The sequence below is a fragment of the Berghia stephanieae genome, chromosome 2, assembly GCF_034508935.2.
Source record: "Berghia stephanieae isolate SIO BIC M18660-M18661 chromosome 2, UCSD_Bste_1.3, whole genome shotgun sequence".
Classification (NCBI taxonomy): Eukaryota; Metazoa; Mollusca; class Gastropoda; order Nudibranchia; family Aeolidiidae; genus Berghia; species Berghia stephanieae.
This window is the reverse complement of record NC_088361.1, coordinates 101,033,045-101,056,106: the sequence shown is the minus strand read 5'-3', so window position 1 is coordinate 101,056,106 and position 23,062 is coordinate 101,033,045. Positions and strand designations below refer to the sequence as shown.

Genomic DNA, 23,062 nt, shown 5'->3' with positions numbered 1-23,062 from the left:
TTTTTGGGGTTTTTTTTTGTTTGGTTAAGTATTACTGAAATTTTACCATTAGTAACAGTTACTAATGAATTTTGTGTTTATTACTGACTTTGAAATTTTCTAGTTGGCAGGTATGGACATATGACAATTTTTGAACTAGTTTTTTTCCCCCTCAGTGTCCCGATCAATTACATATCGAGTTTCTTTCTTCCTCTTTAATTGATTTATCGTGATAGCAATTATTTCAGGACGACATATTATATCAAGCATGTTAATATCCATCCATGTCATTCTGTTATCATTTTAGATTTTGTACATTGTGATTTTACTCGTGTTTTGGACAGTCTATTTCTGTGATACCATAATATATTTAATCTTTTTCAAATGCATAATAGTCGAAAAATTAAGTTTGCAAGTTATTTTTGATAGTGGGAGGGTTGATTTGTAATTGAAATAGTATGTTTGAAATCTAACTTGAATAATGAGACTGAACAGTATTATTATTATTATTATTATTATTATTATTATTATTATTATTATTATTATTATTATTATTATTATTATTATTATTATTATTATTATTACTATTATTATTATCATCATCGTTATTATTTTAACAGTGCACCTCCGATATGGCGACTTTGGATCCAATGACACCTTGGGAACTTAAAAAAATCCCCCCCCCCCCTCCCTCTTTAAAAAACATTTTTTACTATTTTTTATTTTCACTTCTAAAGCCACATTGCAATCGAAGAAGTCAAAAAAAGTTGGCAATTGACAACCAGACACCTTGCTACAATGACGTATTGACAACCAGACACCTTGGCTACAACGATGTATTGACAACCAGACACCTTGGCTACAACGACGTATTGACAACCAGACACCTTGGTTACAACAACGTATTGACAACCAGACACCTTGGCTACAACGACGTATTGACAACCAGACACCTTGGCTGCAATGACGTATTGACAACCAGACACCTTGACTACAATGACGTATTGACAACCAGACACCTTGGCTACAATGACGTATTGACAACCAGACACCTTGGCTACAATGACGTATCGACAACCAGACACCTTGGCTACAACGACGTATTGACAACCAGACACCTTGGCTACAACGACGTATTGACAACCAGACACCTTGGCTACAACGACGTATTGACAATCAGACACCTTGGCTACAACGACGTATTGACAACCAGACACCTTGGCTACAACGACGTTTTGACAACCAGACACCTTGGCTACAACGACGTATTGACAATCAGACACCTTGGCTACAACAACGACGTATTGACAACCAGACACCTTGGCTACAACAACGACGTATTGACAACCAGACACCTTGGCTACAATGACGTATTGACAACCAGACACCTTGGCTACAACAACGTATTGACAACCAGACACCTTGGCTACAACAACGACGTATTGACAACCAGACACCTTGGCTACAACAACGACGTATTGACAACCAGACACCTTGGCTACAATGACGTATTGACAACCAGACACCTTGGCTACAACGATGTATTGACAATCAGACACCTTGGCTATAACGACGTATTGACAACCAGACACCTTGGCTACAACGACGTATTGACAACCAGACACCTTGGCTACAACGACGTATTGACAACCAGACACCTTGGCTATAACGACATATTGACAACCAGACACCTTGGCTACAACGACGTATTGACAACCAGACACCTTGGCTACAACGACGTATTGACAACCAGACACCTTGGCTACAACGATGTATTGACAACCAGATACCTTGGCTACAACGACGTATTGACAACCAGACACCTTGGCTACAACGACGTATTGACAACCAGACACCTTGGCGACAACAACGTAATCGAAATTGCAAGACATGACTGAAATAAATTTTTTCTCCCATTGTATGAATGTCTGCATGTAGTTGGTTGGGCTCATACGAAGGTCGTGTAAAGGGTTCAGGGGGAGGGGGGGGGGGGGGAGAGATTGGCTGCAAAAGGGAGATAAAGCTTGTTCAACAGGCGTCAATATTAAGAATGTTTTGTTTTACAATAAAGTCAACTGAATAGGGTTCCTGACCTCCCATAGGGGGCAGGGAGGCACTTACTGTGTCTTCTATCCCCCTCTATCTGATTTCCAACATGCTGTGTGTCTTTGTCTTGGGATGCGATTCCCTTGTTTTGTCCTGGTCCTGGCCAGATACCCTGGCTGAGAGGGAAACGGTCAAATGTATAGTTAGTTTTGTGGAGATGATATTTTTCCCCTTGTAAATCATCTCTCTGTTATGCACTGCATCACTTTTTGTTTACATATTATATTATGGTTTGTAAACATTTGAGTGTATCTCTCTTAGTGGGGACCTGTGCTTGTGTCTTTATGGAACTTTTAGGTGATCTCAAACTAAGTACTTTGATAGTGTGCTCTTGGAGTCTACGTTTACTGTTACCAATAAGACTAGCTGTCAGACCTAAGGGTGAGTCAAGTGTCAAGTGTGTATTCCAGCATGTACTAACACAATCTTATGACTCTTACTTACGGTTTTAGTAAGTCAACACACTTGACCAATTTGCCCTTTTTTCCTCTAATTTGTAACCATTTTCTTCCCTTTTACCGATGCTGAAATGACTTGAAGGTGTCGCAAGCACAGAATCTTCTCAGGACAACATCCACGAAAAGGAGATGATTATCTTTTGATACAAAATTGTTTCCCACAGCACATTGTGTCTTTTAAAATTACGACATGAATATGAAAAAGATTAAATAAACAAAACAACAAACAAAAAGTAAAGCAAATGAAAAAAAAAACCCCAACCAAAAAGACAATGAATGAAGAGCCATTGTCCAAAATCGTGGTGCTTGTGGGGCAATGGGGTAATTTAGTTTTACTGACTTTAAGTTCTTACATATTTATGTGTGTGTGTATGTGTGTGTGTGTGTATGTGTGTGTGTATGTGTGTGTGTGTGTGTATGTGTATGTGTGTGTATATATTGATGTGAAAAGTGACACCTCAAATTCAACCAAATCTCGATTGTAATTATAACAAACATTTACCTTCTGACTCCAAAAACCAAAATCGATGCCATTTTCCACTTTATTTTACTCTATTCTCCTCTGAATTTGAAAGAAGAAGACGAGTGATTCAGTTTAGTGAATGTTTCCTGACGTCCATAAGGAGACCGTCATCATTAACATTGAATTCTTCAAATCCAATCATCTTCAATGTCAGCCCTTTTACAATCCTCCACACAATCCCCATTGACTTTGCCTTGTAGCTTCACGTTTGCCATTGGTTTTCCTTCAATATTTTGTCTTTTCCTGAGCATTGGCAGGGAGGTACTTACTGCGTCGTTTATCCACCTGTTTTCCAACATGCTTTCTATCGTTGTCTTGGAATGAGATTACTTGGTTTTGTCCAGGCCCTAGCCGGATACCCTGGCTGGGAGGGAAACAGTCAAATGTTTAGTTAGAGTTTGGGGAGATGATATTTTTTTCCTTGTAAATCATCTCTCTGTTATGCACTGTATTATGTTTCTTTATATTATGTATGATTTGTAAAACATTTGAGTGTATCCCTCTTAGTGGGGACCTGTGCTTGTATCTGGATGAGACTTTTGAGTGATCTCAAACTAAGTACTTTGATAGTTTGGTCTTGGAATCTACACCTGTTTTTTATTTGAACCAATTCCCCTTTGTCTTACCTTTTCTTGGGTGCTTTAACTGCAATTCTAGAACTTCTTACTAACCCATTTTCTTCCTTTTTACTGGCGCTGATATGACCTCAATGTGTTGCAAGTGCCGTAAAACCCTTAAAAACAAACAATGTCCATTGTCATGATATCATTTTGCTGCCATCCCAGTGATGTTGATTTGTTTGTGTGTACATATGAGAATGTAAAAAGTAAGATCTAAAGATTTAATGCATTGAATATTGTTATGACTCCTGCTTTGATATCATTAGGCTGAATGTTACTCTCTAGCATTGTAAACTTTCTGATAACTGCTATTCCATTCTATGAATGATCAAATGTGTTGTGAAAAAGATATCGGACCATCCATTAATTAGCTGAATATTTTAGGTCCGAGTCTCTTTTGTAAGAAGAACTATTTTCAAGCACTGATTGTGTCCAAAAAGTAGTTCTTGAAAAACCAGAATGAAAAAGTACAATGTAGATGTGAATTCCTTTGCGTTAAGCTTTGTGTCATGGCCATATCCAGATTGGAATTTGAACGTCCAAATAAGACAGCAATAATTTCCCATTATCCAAGCCAAGCAGGTGCATCTGTTCCCCTTATAGCCATGATATACCAGCATGTCTGCTTCACAAAAGACGGGCTGAGATTTTATTTCTTGATGATGAGTTCTGAAAGGAGAGATCAATGGAAAGTTTTTTTTATGGTTATTTGTTAAACAAATATTGAAAAAAGTCTGTCGCACCATCAGAGGTTTGATAAAAAAAGTCTGTCGCGCCATCAGAGGTTTGATAAAAAAAGGAGATTTCAGACAAAAAGCCAAAATACTTTTCAAAATATTTGAAATAAGTTTTCACTTTCAATAAAGATAATATTACACTTTTTTTTTTTACGACATTATATGTGATGATGATGATATTTGATTGTACTTGCGACATTTGATGGTCATATTTTCACAAGTGAAAAGGAAGATTTTTAAAAGAAAGTCAAAAGATTTAGATCAACATTCTGACTGCCACAAGATCTTTGCCAGAAAAAAATACACTCCAATTCAAATTCAGCAAAAGAAACGTTATGTCAAAACAAAATTGAAAATATAAAACCTATAATTGAGAGAAAAGATATCAGTTACAAAAAGCTCCCATTGTGGGCAGGGAAGTTGCCTTGCTGTGTCCTCTATCCCTCCCATATTTTATCCAACTTGCTTTCTGCCTTTGTCTTAGAATGAAATTACTTGATTTTGTCATGGCTTTGACTGGGAACAGTCAAATCTATAGTTATAGTTTTGGTAGATGATTTTTTCCCCTCTTAAATCATCTCTCAGTTATTTACTGTTATATTTTTTGTTTGTTTTGAATATCCATGTATGATGTTCGCATGGGTGTACGATCCGATAGTGATGTTGTTTCTTCTTCTCTTTACTAGCCTATCCTGCTTCTTTGGTTTGTGATTGTATTTTTGACAGGGGATATTTTTTTTTCTGTAAATCTTCTGCCTGTTTGCTCTTGGTTATTTATAATTTAGCTTATGATATCTTTAGGTTATGATTTTGATTTACATTTGTACTATTTTTGTTAGATTGCTTGTTTTTTTGTTTCAGCGGTCTCTCATATAACCTCAATTGTGTTGGAAGAGACCTAAAGCAACAAACAAACAAAAATATCCATGTAATGTGCAATTATTTGTAAGCTTTTGAGTGAATTCCTCTTAGTGGAATCCTGTGCTTATGTCTAGATGAGACAGGTGATTTCAAGCTATCTACACTCATAATGTGCTCTTGGAATCTACTATTGCTTCCTTTTTTGAACCAACCCCTTTGTCTTCCTTTTTCTCTTCTGATTTAAATTGTAGATCTGGAATTTTTGGACTATCTCATTCTCTTCCATTTTACTGGCATTGAAATGACCTAAATATGTCGCAAACGCCCTAAAACCCTTAACTACAAAACAAATCACGAAAAGTAAAAACCTCATTTTTCTTTTTGGAAAAAACTCCAAACAGGGCCTAGACGAAACCAAATAATCATTTTCGAAAACAAGGACTCAAAACCATTTGCAAAGGACAAATGCTATAAATAGATTGGGGTTGAAAAGATGGAAAGCTTGTGGATAGGTGATGAATTCACCAGTCCAGGGAAGACCACCATTTTCCTGTCGTAAGGGGACGTCACTCACCAGGATCTGCTTCATTTGTTAAAGTTCCAAAACCAAACAGTGTTGAAGGCATCGCACTCTTGGATCTATTTGGCTTCCCTATACATTATATAATCTATGATTTAAAATTGCTGCCACCGTTATGGTAAATTCTAAGGTTAAACTCAACAACAATACAATTTCACTGTTCAACAAATATTTTGCCCTAGCATTTAAACAAACACGACCTATTGCTATTTACAGCTGAGGCGAGTTGATTGATCTTGATTTACGGTAAGAACTCGATACAAAGGCCAGTAAATTGAAATAGTCTCTCATTTTATCTACCCAATCACAGAAGACTCGTTTGTAGTTAGTCCCTTTATCAAATTTCGTTCATTATGTTCTCAATCGTGAAAATAGTCAGTTTTATATGAATACAGTAAGCCAATATGTGACCCACCGTCTCAAAATGCTATTACGTCAGGATGGACAGGACCTCCAAATAAATCACGACAAATATGAACTTCCTGTGTTCTGCAATGCAAGAATTCTCCATAACGAAGAGAAACAAACCCGAAGTTCCATGGTTGGGGCAAAAAATTGAATTTCCATCACTTTGTTCATGCCGACGTAATAGCGTTTTGGTCACCTATCCTATATCATGGATTATGTGAATTATGTAAATCTAGTAGCTTGTAAATACATCGCCATGGTTATTGTTGTTTAGACATGATGAGGTTTTTAGAGGTCAAATTGTAACTTTTCCACCGAGAATGATCACATTTTAAAACGTATTTTATGATTAGTCGTGTTTTGATACTGTGTACAATGCACAATGAGGTGATATGTTTTAAAAATCCAACGTTTAATGAGTTATTTTTGTATAATATGAGTTACATATGGATGGGTAGCCAACCATCTACTGGTGTTAGCTGGGGATGGTTTCTATGTTGATTCAGTCCATCTCTTTTGTCCTCTTCATACACCTTGCTTTGCTGGGTGGGGTTCCTGACCTCCCATAGTGGGCAGGGAGGTACTTGCTGTGTCTTCTATCCCCCTATATCCGTTTTCCAACATGCTTTCTGTCTTTGTCTTGGAATGAGATTACTTGGTTTTGTCCTGGCCCTGGCCAGGGTCCTAGCTGGGAGGGAAACAGTCAAATGTTTAGTTATTGTTTTGGGAGATGCTATTTTTTTCCTTGTAAATCATCTCTCTGTTATGTAATATTATATTTGTTATTTTGAATTTATAATGTAAGCATTTGAGTGTATTCCTCTTTGTTTGATTTTGTGCTTGTGTCCGGATGAGACTTATAGGTGGTCTCAAACTAAGTACATTGATAGTGTGCTCTTGGAATCTACATCTGATCCCTATTTGTTCTCAGTTCCCCTTTGTCTTACTTTCTCTTTGCTGCTTTAATTGTAATTCTAGAACTTTTTACTATCCCATTTTCTTCCTTTTTTCTGGCGCTGATATAACCTAAATGTGTTGCAAGCGCCGTAAAACCCTTAAAAACAAACAAAAACAATTGATTCTGGCTGAGATTCTTAACCGGGAGGGGCACAGTCCAATGTAAAGTACCTTTTTTTCAGAGATTTTTTTTTCTTTGTAAATCATCTATCTGTCTGTTATGTCCTATTATTGTTATTAGTTGATACTACTAATATGTACTACTTTTTAAACATTGCCGGGTCCTTTGCTCGTGTCATGGAACTTTCGGTTATGTCAAAGTTAGCACACCCATAGTGGGCAGGGGGGTACATACTGTGTCTTCTATCCCCTTATATCTGTTTTCCAACTTGCTTTCTGTCTTTGTCTTGGAATGAGATTACTTGGTTTTGTCCTGGCCCTGGCCGGAGTCCTAGATGAGAGGGAAACAGTCAAATGCATAGTTATTGTTTTGGGAGATGATATTTTTTTCCTTGTAAATCATCTCTCTGTAATGTATTATTGTTATTCTAATGTATAATGTAGGCATTTGAGTGTATTCCTCTTTGACTCTTTGTTGGATTTTGTGCTTGTGTCCGGATAAGACTTATAGGTGATTTCAAACTAAGTACATTGGTGGTATGCTCTTGGAATCTACATCTGATCCCTATTTGTTCCCAGTTCCCCTATGTCTTACTTTTTCTTGGGTGCGCGGGTGGTTGGATGGGAGCATCACCCTTGAATCATATACCTATGATGTTCGCATGGGTGTACGATCCGATAGTGATGTCGTTTCTTCTTCTCTTTACTAGCCTATCCTGCTTCTTTGGTTTGTGATTGTATTTTTGACAGGGATATTTTTTTTTCTGTAAATCTTCTGCCTGTTTGTTCTTGGTTATTTATAATTTAGCTTATGATATCTTTAGGTTAGGATTTTGATTTACATTTGTACTATTTTTGTTAGATTGCTTGTTTTTTTTGTTTCAGCGGTCTCTCATATAACCTCAATTGTGTTGGAAGAGACCTAAAGCAACAAACAAACAAAAAAATTCTTGGGTGCTTTAATTGTAATTCTAGAACTTTTACTGTCCCATTTTCTTCCTCTTTACTGGCGCTGATATAACCTAAATGTGTTGCAAGCGCCGTAAAACCCTTAAAAACAAACAAACAAACAAAGTTAGCACATCGGTGGATTGTTATTATTATTATTATTATTATTATTATTATTATTATTATTATTATTATTATTATTATTATTGTTGTTGTTGTTGTTGTTACTACTACTACTATTATTGTTGTTGTTGTTGTTGTTGTTACTACTACTACTATTATTGTTGTTGTTGTTGTTTGACTGGCAGATGGCATGGCAGTACCTTTTTCTCCTGGCTGGACGAATGTGCTATTTCATCCCCCCCCCCCCCCCAATCTATTTTCGTATAGTCTCACGTGGCTTTTTGTTTATGTTTTGGGATGAAATCATGACACGGTCTAGTTGAGATCGGATAAACTATCGAAGGTTTATTTCTTTTCCATGTTGAAGGAGTCTAGTCCACTTTGTTTCTCTCGTTCTTGTATGGGATTACAAACTCTAAGTCTATTTTGGACTCTCACACATTTTGACAAACAATTTCCTTGTGCCCATATGAATAAACCAAATGTATGTTATTTACCATTGGACTCATAAAACAAACTGTCAAATGTATTCTTGCTATTGTTACCATTAATGTACTCTTTAAAAAAAAAAAAGCAACACCATGTATTAAATAAAACTCGTACTTCAAATATCCATCGACGAAATTGACCTTCATTTTGTCAAAGCTTTTAAACCTGGGACGTCAGAGAAGTGTCTGGTTTGAGCGTTTTTGGCAAGTTTCGGGTCATTTTCATCGATTGATTTTTGTAGGACAAGTTTTAGGGACAAAATTTAAAATACATGTTGGGTTGTTTCGGAGTGCGACTGAACGGTATGAATGGTCAGGGCTGTCTGAAGCCTGGGTTTCTGACCTCCCATCCTGGTGGGGATCCTGACCTCCCATCTGGGTGGGGATCCTGACCTCCCATCTGGGTGGGGATCCTGACCTCCCATCTGGGTGGGGATCCTGACCTCCCATAATGGCAGGAAGGTACTTACTGTGTCTTCTATCCCCTATATCTGTTTTTCAACTTTCTTTCTGTCTTTGTCTTGGAATGAGATTACTTGGTTTTGTCCTGGCCCTGGCCGAATACCCTGGCTGAGAGGGAAACAGTCAAATGTATAGTTAGAGTTTTGGGAGATGATATATTTTCCCTTGTAAATCATCTCTCTGTTATGCACTGTATTATGTTTTGTTTACATGTTAAATATGATTTGTAAACATTTGAGTGTATTCCTTTTAGTGGGGACCTGTGCTTGTGTCTGGATGAGACTTTTAGGTGATCTCAAACTAAGTACTTCGATAGTATGCTCTTGGAATCTAAATCTGTCTCCTATTTGAACCAATTCCATTTTGTCTTACCTTTTCTTGGGTGCTTTAATTGTAATTTAGAACTTTTTACAATCCCATTTTCTTCCTTTTTACTGGCGCTGACATGACCTTTAAAGTTGCAATCGCCGTAAAACGATTAAAAACAAAAAACAAACAAGCCTGGGTTTGTGAAAATACAAATGAAAAGATGAGAACAGAATGGAAAGGATCCGGATTGAAACGGTGCTGGTTCCACCGGAAGCCTTTCCATTTTCAACCTTTCCTCAGTAACATGATTATAATGTTGAAGGAGAAATAATAGTTTTACAGTATCATCATCACAACTGTTGTTATAGATGTGAAGTGATAAACCGTGCAATGATGTGATATAGATGATGGTATTTTGATGAATTGCTTTGAATCTGTCGAATTACGACATAACTGGTATATAATAAATAGTTATGTTATATTCTAGTTGTTTTCTTTTCCACTTTTCTATGTGATATTTCATGTGATGATCGACTTCAGAAAGCTTAGTGGGTCCATAGTTAATTTGTCTTTGAACATTTGCTTTGAATTCAATAAATATGCAGTACTCAGAGAATTGGTCATTCGTATTTCATTTGATTGGAACATCAGGGGGAGTGGGGGGTATAAAAATCCATGAGGTCCATGGTGCATGAGTCTATCCCGGTTTCTATAGCGTGAAATGGACAATATCAATTGCTTGCTACCTTTTGGATAGGACGCTAGTCTATCACAAAGTACTTCCCCCCCAGATCGAACAGGCCCAGTTACCCATTCACTGCTGGGTCGACAGAGGGGTCAGAAAAAATCTCGAGTGCACCCAGGATCGAACTTGGTCCCTTTGTTTGTGAATCTAGCGCTTTACCAACTGAGCTACCGGGACCCCCTACCTTGGCATGATAAGTATTGTATTTTTAAGAATATATTTGGGAGTTTGGTGAGGGGGTAGCTAGGGTTTTATATCTCTTACATATCTGTTGTCCTCGAGTGAGAAGATTTGGTTGTTGTGTATGGAATATATTTGGGAGTATGGTGAGGGGGTAGCTAGGGTTTTATATCTCTTATATATCTGTTGTCCTCGAGTGAGAAGATTTGGTTGTTGTGTATGGAATATATTTGGGAGTATGGTGAGGGGGTAGCCAGGGTTTTCCCTTTTCATATTGGTCTCGTCTTTCTTCTGAATTGGGATTTTTTTTTCCAGGGCCTGGCAGGTACCTTTAGAAAGTTTCAGAAAGTGGAAGTTACCCCGAGACCATTAGTAGGGGGAATTAGGCTAAAACCGTGCAAATTCGGGTTGAAAGCATGAAAATTTTCGTACAGGTTGCTAAGACCCATAGAAAAAACATCTGATATAGAACCACTCTGGCAATCAATCATAACGTATCGGTTTAAGGCCTTAGATTTTACCTATTACAGCTATATTAAACAAGGGAAATAACTGCGTAAAAATATATATTTTCTTCATATTCATTGTATTATGGAAAATTAGGCTAAAACCGTGCACATTGGGGTTGAAATCCTGAAAATTGTCATATAAGTAGCTATGACCCGTATAAATAACACCTGATATAGAACCACTCTGGCAATTTATCATAACTGCGTTTTTAGCACTTTTATTGTTTCCTATATAGCATTACTTATCCGAAGAAATAACAACGAGAATACAATGTGCGTTCTAAAACTTTAAATACACTGGTAACCATTTACGGTAGCTAACTGATGGTTATTTCATGTTGTAACTAGTAGATAAAAGCGGGAGAGAGGGGAGAGGGAGTGAGCGAGAGAGACGGAGAGAGAGAGAGAGAGAGAGAGAGAGAGAGAGAGAGAGAGAGAGAGAGAGAGAGAGAGAGAGAGAGAGAGAGAGAGAGAGAGAGAGAGAGAGAATTTTACTCATTACTGTACTGGAAATAAGCTCCACAGTGGTTCATGTCGATCGTCACATTTGTTGCAGGGTTCCCTTCTATAAAAGATATAATGTTAGCAAAATTCTCGACTTCTTTCAAGAACTGTGACATGATTATCATCAGCAGTGACATATTTTAAAGTTGTTTTTTTTTTTAAAGTATCGTGCATGACAAATTTTATGGTATAGGGTGGGAGTGTGCCTCCTGAGCGACTAAATCTTCTCCGGCAATTAATGACAACATATCAGAATCTTTTATAGATAACGCTATTTCACGAATATTTTCTTCCATATCTGTTGTCATTACAGAATGGAGTACTCCCGATTCCATGTTTTTACAAAAAAAGCACGCTTGTTTATTATAGCTAATCTCTAATTTTGAACGTTGTCTCATTATTCTCGTGGGTTGCGAAATATATTCATTCGGTGACTCCTCCAAGTCAAATGACGAAGTTTGGAATTCTTGTAGGGCAATTCTTTTAGATTTCTTTAATTCTACACGACAATACTTATGCCACTTAGCATCATTTTGTTTTAAGCTTTCAATAATCTCATTTCTTTCTGATGAATTAAAAAAAATAGATACGCCCAACTTGTTTTCATCTTAAACCAAAGAATTGAATTGTGTTAAATCTTCAAAAAGAGTTTCATAGCCTTGCCCTTTGTCATACCCCCTCGACTTAGAGGGACATTATAAACGGTCTGTGTTATCTTGTTGGCATATCAAACACTTGTCCCAGTATCTGGGAGCAGTTCTTTTTGCTATTGTATGTGTATCTGAAATCATGCATTCCTTTATTAGGCATATGCAATATTCTTTCATTACTCTCTCTCTCTCTCCATCTCTCTCTCTCTCTCTCTCTCTCTCTCTCTCTCTCTCTCTCTCTCTCTTTCGTTCTTTCTGATAAAGACCCATCATCAGCAGGCAAAATGTGTGCAGTGCCTTACATAAGGACACAATAGAACATTCTCCCATTGTCCCTTTGCGATAAATAACGTAAAGTAAATAACTTGCCACAATACAGCATCATAGTGGTTGATGATGATGATAATGATGATAATTATAGCAATGTAAGTGGTATGCTGACTCTTTACTGTCATCAAGTTTGACCGAAATAGTTTTAACTCAAATAAAATGATTATAGCAGTATTTTTGGAAAGAAAAGAAAACAGGAGGAGGGGAGAAGGAGCACTGTCCTTTGTCAACACCGGTTATCGGCATTTACTGAGCTGTGTTCTGCTAGTCTGTTTTGTCTACCCCTCTGCTCGTCTTCCCGTCTGCCCGTCCATTTTAGACCAATTGATTATACTTATTAAATCAGATGCAGAAAAAATCTCATATTATAGAATATTGCTCGCTAGACGTGAAATTGAATAATATTTACGATTAAATAATTTGTATGGTTCGTGAATCGAAAGTAAAGGAAAGGAAAACATCCGCTTCGACGCTAAAAATAGTCACCAATGGGAATCCAAAGGATGACGTAAAACAACCTTTGGTCGGCTTGCCTTGAATGTTTACACAATAAAAATGAAAGAAATTATTGTCGTCCATTTCAAAATTTTCTCATCTTAAAAACCTTGTATCTCAACTAATACTGATCTCTCAGAGTGGTTCTATATCATAAATTATAGGGTTTTTCATATTCTACAACATATGCAATTTTCATGCTTTCAACCCTGTTTGCACAATTCAAGGGTTTTTTGGACCTAATTCCCCCTACTACATCTGGATCGGCGTCAACAAAACGTCACCGGAACATCATAAATTGCAGGGACTGGAACTGCCAAGCAAATAATCTTCTGGAATTCTTCATTACCACAGTCCATAGCTGTTGCGCCCCCCCCCCCCCCCGACTTTTACTTGTTTATACGCTTAAAGCACCATTTAGGGGGTGGGAGGGGGGGGGGGTCGAGTTACAATTACAAGACAGAAGATCTTGTTGAATAAGATCAGGGCTTGGTTGTCAAAGATTGACGAACAATTCGCTGTTGCCACGTTGGCAAAATGTGTTGAAATGCGTGGGAAATTCATTGGAATCTAGCTAAAAAAATTAACGAAAGTATCTTTGCATGCACAAATGAAAATCATAAATATTTTTTTTTTTAATATAGATTTCTCGGTGTATGTAAATTGGACAATGCTTCGCTGTGTTCATATATATTATTGTATATTACTATTTCCAAATATTATTGTATATTACTATTTCCAAATATTATTGTATATTACTGTGAAAAGCATCACTCCATCACCTTCCTTTTTCCGTGTTGATATGATCTAAAAGTGTCAACTACAAAAACAAAAAAAAAATAACAAAAAAAAACAAACAAAACAAACAAACCCCAGTCTTACCAAACTTACGTCTACACCAAAAATAAACGAAGAAACACCAAAACCAACAAAACAAAGCATAGCAACGTTATGTAGAAGCTACCTGGTGCATTAGTACAGTATTAAACCAAGGGACGCAAGCACATATATTTTCAATAACTTTTAAATCATAGAGTATGGCCCCTTTGAATGTCTTCTTCCTCCTCCTCCTCCTCCTCGTCCTCCTCTTCCTCCTCCTCCTCCTCCTCCTCCTCATCATCATCATCATCATCATCATCATCATCATCATCATCATCATCATCATCATCATCTTCGTCTTCTTCTTCTTCTTCTTGCGTCCGGTTGGTGGGACTACTGGTGTGGTAATCTCTCCCTCATATCTGTAATCATTTTGTCTATCGCTTTCTGTCTTTGACCTCGAGTGAGATGCCTTGGTTTTTTTTTCCAGAACATGCTTTGGGACCTTTCTTTGAATGAAATATTTGAATCTGAGTGAGTGAGATTATTCGTGAGAGCTGCGGTCTTTTTACGCCTTAAACTATCTATCTTAATGTTTACAAAATGGAACTGTCTGGATTTCTCTTGTACCTATACCATCATCTGTGTGTAGCTTTGGGTGGTCTCAGGTAGGGATCGGGGGAGAGTGTAGGAGGAACCTATACCATCATCTGTGTGTAACTTTGGGTGGTCTCAGGTAGGGATCGGGGGAGAGTGCAGGAGGAACCTATACCATCATCTGTGTGTAACTTTGGGTGGTCTCAGGTAGGGATCGGGGTAGAGTGCAGGAGGAACCTATACCATCATCTGTGTGTAACTTTGGGTGGTCTCAGGTAGGGATCGGGGGAGAGTGCAGGAGGAACCTATACCATCATCTGTGTGAAACTTTGGGTGGTCTCAGGTAGGAATCAGGGGAGAGTGTAGGAGGAACCTATACCATCATCTGTGTGTAACTTTGGGTGGTCTCAGGTAGGGATCGGGGGAGAGTGTAGGAGGAAACTATACCATCATATGTGTGTAACTTTGGGTGGTCTCAGGTAGGGATCGAGGGAGAGTGCAGGAGGAACCTATACCATCGTCTGTGTGTAACTTGGGGTGGTCTCAGGTAGGGATCGGGGGAGAGTGCAGGAGTAGGAGGAACCTATACCATCATCTGTGTGTAACTCTGGGTGGTCTCAGGTAGGGATCAGGGGAGAGTGTAGGAGGAACCTATACCATCGTCTGTGTGTAACTTTGGGTGGTCTCAGGTAGGGATCAGGGGAGAGTATAGGAGGAACCTATACCATCATCTGTGTGTAACTTTGGGTGGTCTCAGGTAGGGATCAGGGGAGGGTGTAGGAGGAACCTATACCATCGTCTGTGTGTAACTTTGGGTGGTCTCATGTAGGGATCGGGGGAGAGTGTAGGAGGAACCTATACCATCATCTGTGTTTAACTTTGGGTGGTCTCAGGTAGGGTTCGGGGGAAAATGTAGGAGTAGGAGGAACCTATTCCATCATCTGTGTGTAACTTTGGGTGGTCTCAGGTAGGGATCGGGGGAAAGTGTAAGAGTAGGAGGAACCTATAGATAGAATGCGCTTGGCCAAGGAGTTCACAACATTGCCATCCGGAAGTATAACGGACCAACACACAAACTATGTGTAACCATGAACTTTTATAGTCTGGTTAATACAGTTTAGTGAGAACAACTCACAAACGCGGATGGCAAAAACAACAACAAAGGCCTGAGTGACCTCATCTGCATACTATCTATACTATCATCTGTGTGTAACTTTACCGAGATCCACCTAAGTCTACCGAAATCCAGCGAAATTCTCCCAAATCCACGAAATCTACCGAAATCCACGAAATCTACCGAAATCAACTCCAGTGAGGAGTGAACCAGAGACTATGGGAAGTGGGCACCATTGGGGAGTGAACCAGAGACTATGGGAAGTGGGCACCATTGGGGATTGAACCAGAGACTATGGGAGGTGGGCACCAGTGGGGATTGAACCAGAGACTATGGGAAGTGGGCACCAGTGGGGATTGAACCAGAGACTATGGGAAGTGGGCACCAGTGGGGATTGAACCAGAGACTATGGGAAGTGGGCACCAGTGGGGGTGAACCAGAGACTATGGGAGGTGGGCACCAGTGAGGAGTGAACCAGAGACTATGGGAAGTGGGCACCAGTGGGGATTGAACCAGAGACTATGGGACGAGGGCACCAGTGGGGATTGAACCAGAGACTATAGGAAGTGGGCCCCAGTGGGGAATGAACCAGAGACTGTGGGAAGTGGGCACCAGTGGGGATTGAACCAGAGACTGTGGGAAGTGGGCAACAGTGAGTAGTGAACCAGAGACTGTGGGAGGTGGACACCAGTGGGGAGTCTTTAGATTTGCTCTCTAAATTTTCTAAATTTTTCTAAATATTTGTGACTGTTGTTCGATTTTTCTTTTCTGCTGTGTCCATTTACCCAAACCCTGGTAGATTCATCCTAATCTTCTTTCTGTTTTTTTTTTTTTAAATCAATCCTTACTTTTAGTCAGCTCTTTTATAAAACAAAACTGTTGCTTGTGGTTGACCACTCGCACACACGCACACACACACATACACACACATACACACACTCACACAATACATTCATACACCCATTTAGACATTGACATACGGACACAAAGGCACTCTCTCACTCTATGTGACAAATACATAATATCTTGATCTCATATTAGCCTATATATCAGGTGGTCACAAAAAAACAAACAAACGCGCCGCTCTTTGTCGGCTTGTATCTCCGATACTCTTCATTGAATTTCTGTCATTTTCAAAACACAAATAAAATCAATCCTTAAACTTAGTCTGTCAAAATTGTAGAAATATGAATGGAGAAACAAAAGAGATACAATGATTCTAAAAAATCGTGTTCAGAAATACAATAGAGAAATATACATATATAATATGTGTATATAACACACACACACACATATACACACCCATATATATATATATATATAAATATATATATATATATATAATATATATATATATATATATATATATATATATAATATATATATATATATATATATATATATATATATATATATATATATTATATATAAATATATATATATAGAAATATATATATACTCTTACCACTTATCAGTGTCTCTAAAAAATTAAAAACAAAAACAAAAAGACAAAAAATAAGACCCAAAAAAAAAAAACAAAAACAAACAAACAAAAAACCCGAAAGGAAAGGAAAGCAAATTAACACCTCGCCCCCCAAAAAACCTCCCAAAGAAAAAATAAATAGAGGGAAAAACCCAACAAAAACACAACCAACCAGACAAAAACAAACACGACAAAACAAAACAAGAAACAACCCAAAAAGTCACCATTTTGACTCCCTAATCTGCCACCCCCCATTCCCATCATTTAATCTTTTAAAAACGTTCCTTTCCGATTTCAAAGGAGCCGAATTGCCAATATTTGACCACGAAATTAAAATACAAAATAAGCAGATAGGATTTACGGATAAGAAACTTCCTTAAACACTCAACTTTCTGAGTCAATATTTGCAATTATCCGACTTAATAGGGGATGGATGGATAGAAAGAAAGACAGGATTTCCCAGTCACCGAAATCAATAATAATATTTTCACGTCCAAACGTTTGGGTATTTTGGTTTCTAGATCGTTCTAGATTTAATAACCAAGAGTAAGCCGACTAGTGCAGTGTCAGAAAGAAAGGCCCAGAATGATTTGAATGAAACGGTGAATTAATGGTCTTGATGCTTTCTTATCCTCTGGTGATGGGACTGGTGAAATTTGGATTTTCTCCTCCAACACCACTTCCTTATGCTCCTCTTTCTTCTTCTTCTTCTTCTTCTTCTTCTTCTTCTTCTTCTTCTTCTTCTTCTTCTTCTTCTTCTTCTTCTTCTTCTTCTTCTTCTTCTTCTTCTTCTTCTTCCATCCGTTGGCCAGGCTACTAGTGGGGTAATCTGTCCCTCTTATCTGGTATGTCTTCTTCTCTAATTTTCTTTCTATAGGGAATGAGATTAGCGGAAGAGTAGCGTCCCTTGATTGGACGTCACCCATAGTCTGTGCGCGGAAGCGAGGACGAGAGACGCATGTGCACAACCAACATGAAGTTCTCTCTCTAATAACTTTTCCGCCGGTGACGTCACAGACTATGGGTGACGTCCAATCAAGGGACGCTACTCTTCCGCTAATCTCATTCCCTATTAGAGCAAAAACCATTGAACCCATTGAACAAAAACATAAACACACATACATAAATATTTTTTGTGGGGTTTATTGTTGTATTGGAGACAAACAACACACACACACACACACATACACACACATACACACACGCACACACACGCACACATACACACACGCATACATACACACATACACACAAAACCCTAGAACGGACAGAATATATTATCCCATATCTAAACCAATGATATATAACTTGCAATAGGCAATCACACTTGTAAGATTAAAATGTCGGTTTCACCCAAATTCTTACCTAGTCTTTTTTTTCAACAACTGGAGATTCTACGAAACAACAAAAAAAAAAAAAAAAACCCACAAAAAACCCCCACAAAACAATAACCCCCCCCCCCCCCCCCCAAAAAAAAAAAAAAAAAAAAAAAAAAAAACAAAAAAAAAAAACCCCACAAAAACAAACCAAAACCAAAACAAAACCAGACGTATTTAAAATGTTGTCCAGAAGACCGGTCCTCCAAACATCGATGGATGAAAAAACCTGAAATCTTGTCAGAAACGGTCAACCCCGGGACGTTGAGAATTCCTAGGTTTGAGAGTTTCCTCCAAGATGAGGGTCGTTTGAAATGATTGATATGTCAAGGACGAGTTTTCTGTCCTACATTTTAAATACGCGTTTTTTTCCGAGTTAGTACGAAACTAAAACTAAAACTAAAACACACTGCATCATGAAATGGAATCGAACAAGAGGAAAATACCGGAGACTTCAAAACAAACAGAATTCAAGTCAGAGAATTATTTCGTCCTGTACGTCACTATTGACTGCAACACTCTGGAAAAACTCATATTTAAACATTGGGCCAGAAAGCTCGTCCTTCAAATATCGAGGGATATCCCGGCAAAAACTCTCAAACCTGGGACTTCACGAAATATTCCATAAAGTCCCAAGATTGAGGGGTTTTGCCAAGATGATAGTCATTTAAATCGATCGATATTTGAAGGACGAGTTTCACGGCCAAATTTTTCGATACGAGTTTTTTCCAAAGCGCGGTAGTTAAACTTGTTAATGAATTCGATGCAATCAGATGATGAAAGAATTCACGCCTCAGTGAATAGTTTCCACCTTTATAATTATGTCTCCATCACCCCCCCTCTCTCTCTCTCTCTCTCTCTCTCTCTCTCTCTCTCTCTGTCTGACTGCCTCTCTCTGTCTCCCCCCCCCCCCTCTCTCTCTCTCTCTCTCTCTCTCTCTCTCTCTCTCTCTCTCTCTCTCTCTCTTTCTCTCTCTCTATTTCTCTCTTCTCTCCCTCTTTATTTTTATTTATATTCTGTAATCTTACTCTTTCATCATCCAGTTCTCCCCTTCTCTTCTCTCACAACCCCCTCCCCCCCACACCCCCCCACACCCCCCCCCCGCCACCCCCCCCCCCCGCCACCCCCCCGCCACCCCCCCGCCACCCCCCCCCCCCTTTCGCTCGATCCAATCGACTGTATTAACTCGTCCCGATTCCCTGTTTTCCCTTCTTCAATCAAAACTTCTTTACAGTCTGTTATTTTATTTTAATCCCTTCTTTCTTCTTATAAAAGAAAATTCAGTCGGGCCCGGGGGAGGCATTACCATGGCAGTATTATTCTCCCCCCCCTCCCCCCCCCCCATACACTGCAGTGGTCGACATTGCGTGTTCTATTGTGTCTTACCGTCAGTCGATCTCGTGTTTGTGCTGACGAGTACAGTAGAGTAGAGAATACTCACGTATGCATGCATGCCCCACATCCTTTCATCCAGCAATCAATAAATCTTATAAAGGTGGGTAGAGGCGTCATTCCTTTATTTGTTTGTTAATTTAGGTTACTGGGGAAACATTAAAACATCTATTCACTTTCCCTTCTCATTTTCTTAATTTGAGATTTTATATAGCGCAATATCCACAAAACGTGTCCAAAGCGCGTTACAAAGGGTTCCTGGCCAATAGCAACACTTAACATGTAGGACGTGGCATAACGCCTGTTAGGCGATATTACAATTTTTTTCGGACAGAGACAACGCTGTTAACGTCCAGGTACTTATTTTACACCTGAGTACGGTGAGAGAATGTGAATAAAGAGGCTTTTCCAAGGACTCAACTATGCGCCGAGCGAGGCTCGAACCCAGGACCTTCCGATCCAAAAGCAAGTGTCATACCATTAGACAAAAATGCACCAACATGAGACTTGACTATTTGACTATGCACTTTCCGCTGTCGTGGAAGCAGACCTAATGAAAGGGAAGAAAAGTGTGATGTCCAAAAACTGGTTCCTATTTCACTGGAAGTGTGAAACCACTCTTCCGTAGAACTGGATACTTACCTTCTGGTGTCGTCAGGCCAATGGCAATTTCATTGAGACGACGAACACCGAGATTGAAACTCGAAGAAATTGAACCAAGAAAACAAATAATGACACAAAAGATAAAGTGTTTCTGTCATGATTTCAGTCAATTGCAATGTAAACAGAATAACTTTTGTCACCACTGTACGTTCTAATAATTTTTTTGGTTGTTCTTTGACGCAAACCCTTTGATTTCGGAGTCTTTCGTTCACTCTCAAATACGAGTCGATAGGTTCATTTAAAAAACAAAAATGTGTCCTTTCAACGATCTGCACTTATCTTATAGTTTTTTTGTATAAAGCCAGTGTCAATGGCAACAGAACACTTTTTGCCTCTTTCATTCGTAACCGACGTATTTTCTTTCCGAATCGAAGCGCACTCAATCTAAAAATAGCTGCTATCTTGTTGACGCTATGACGTCCCCTAGTAACTAGTCTCAGATTAAAGCATGAAGTCTTGCCTCAGCAAATGACTAAAACTTGGCCAAATTTAGTCCGAAGGTGCCGTGATTTTAGTCCCGGACTTGCTTAATCAGCTCAAATGAAATCCATTTTTTTTTCAAGTCCTTGACTAAAGTCGGAGATAGTCAGAGACTAAGCGCTAGTCCTCGTTTATGAAAACGGCCACTGGTCAGTATGGGGCTGAATTGTCCGAGCATGTGTGTCAGGGGCAGCGTGGCTCAGTGGTGCGGTCTTTGCTTCCTACCCGAAAGGTACCGAGTTCAATCACCCGCCGCTGCGTTGTGTGGCCTTGAGCAAGTCACCTCGCCCTAGCTCACTTTGCGGCGCTGCTCTGCGGCTGACGCCTGAGTTATTCCAGTCTTCCCTTGGAATAGACCCTAAAGACAAATTTCCCCTTGGGGATGAATAAAGGGAATTTTATTTTATATTTATTTTATTGATGTACCAGACAAAGCAAGAAAGAAAAACACAAGAAAATAAAAACTTTCCAAAAACCCAGTCTACCTCGATTGGGGCTCAAACCTCAGCCCTCCTGATTACCGGATTATAAACACATGCATACAAACAAACAAACATACATACATACATACACACACAAACCCATATACATATATCAGTTTCTAAATCGACGATATTAATGATCGATAGGTAACACAGGAATTGCTTAACTCAATAAAAATGATTAGACATTGAAAAACGCCATGTCGTGTTTTTGTCATTAAAAAATTAATTATGCCTTTTTTGCCACGATATCATAAGATATCGTCGCCTAGGCATTCCATGAAGGAATATAGATAACTCATCAAACAAGATGTCTGATGTCAACAGGAATCACCCATGTTGTCCAAGTGAGCGAATTGGGGGTTAATAATCTTGCTCAAGGAAACAAACGAAAATGCCTGAATCAGGGCTCGAACCCGGGTCATCCGGGTCACAGTGCAATGCCTTAACCACTCGGCGAGACGTATGCGCACAACCAACATGACGTTCTCTCTCTAATAACATTTCCGCCGGTGACGTCCAATCAAGGGACGCTACTCTTCCGCTAATCTCATTCCCTATAACATGGTATCCATCATCGCCTGGCTGAAGGACGGACCGTTCTAATCGCTCGCATTTGGACTGACAAGGTGACGTCTAGTGGGGGCTCAAATGCCTTAAGAGAAAGAACTTGGTCTGCCTTCTATGAAGAACTTGGAGGGACACGAACATCAAATTCGGTGAAAACCAACACAATTCATGTCATAGTTTGTTCCACGTATATAAGGCATACAGATCTGTATGGTATTAATATGTGGTCTTGTTGTATGACACTCGCTTTCGGATCGGAAGGTCCTGGATTCGAGCCTCGCTCGGCGCATAGTTGAGTCCTTGGAAAAGGCTCTTTACTCACTTTCTCTCACCGTACTCAGGTGTAAAATGAGTTCCTGGCCATGAACAGCGCTGTCTCTGTCCGAAAAAAATTGTAATATCGCCTAACAGGTGTCATGTCTCGTCCTACATGTTAGCTGTTGCTGTTGGCCAGGGACCCCTTGTAAAGCGCTTTGAGCACGTTTAGTGGATATTGCGCTTTATATAAAAAAGCTAAAAAAAAAGCTCAATTAATAATCAAACAGGAAACAGACTGGACTGCAACGTTTGAAAAGATTGGATCAAGATTTCGGATCTTGAATGCATTGGGTAGACTAATGATATGATGTGGTCTAGTGGTTTTACACTCGCTTTCGGATCGGAAGGTCCTGAGTTCGAGCCTCACTTGGCGCATAGTTGAGTCCTTGGTAAAGGCTCTTTACTCACATTCTCTCATCGTACTCAAGTGTAAAATGAGTACCTGGCGTTAACAGCTTTGTATTTGTCCGAAAAAATTGTAATATCGTCTAACAGGCGTCATGTCCAGTCCTACATGTTAAGTGTTGTTGTTGTCCATGGACCCCCTTTAAAGCGCTTTGAGCACGTTTAGTGGATCTTGCGCTATACAAAAGCTCAATTTTTAAAATCATACACGATAGTGTAGCACAGCGGCATGGTCTTTGGTTCGCTTCGAAAAGGCCCTAAGTTCGAGTCT

General features: G+C 39.0%; 1 protein-coding gene across 1 annotated transcript in view; it reads right to left on the bottom strand.

Moving 5' to 3' along the window:
• Positions 1 to 23,062, bottom strand: part of LOC144966101 (protein AAR2 homolog) — a 417,529-nt gene that overhangs the window by 119,541 nt on the left and 274,926 nt on the right. The window lies entirely within an intron of this gene.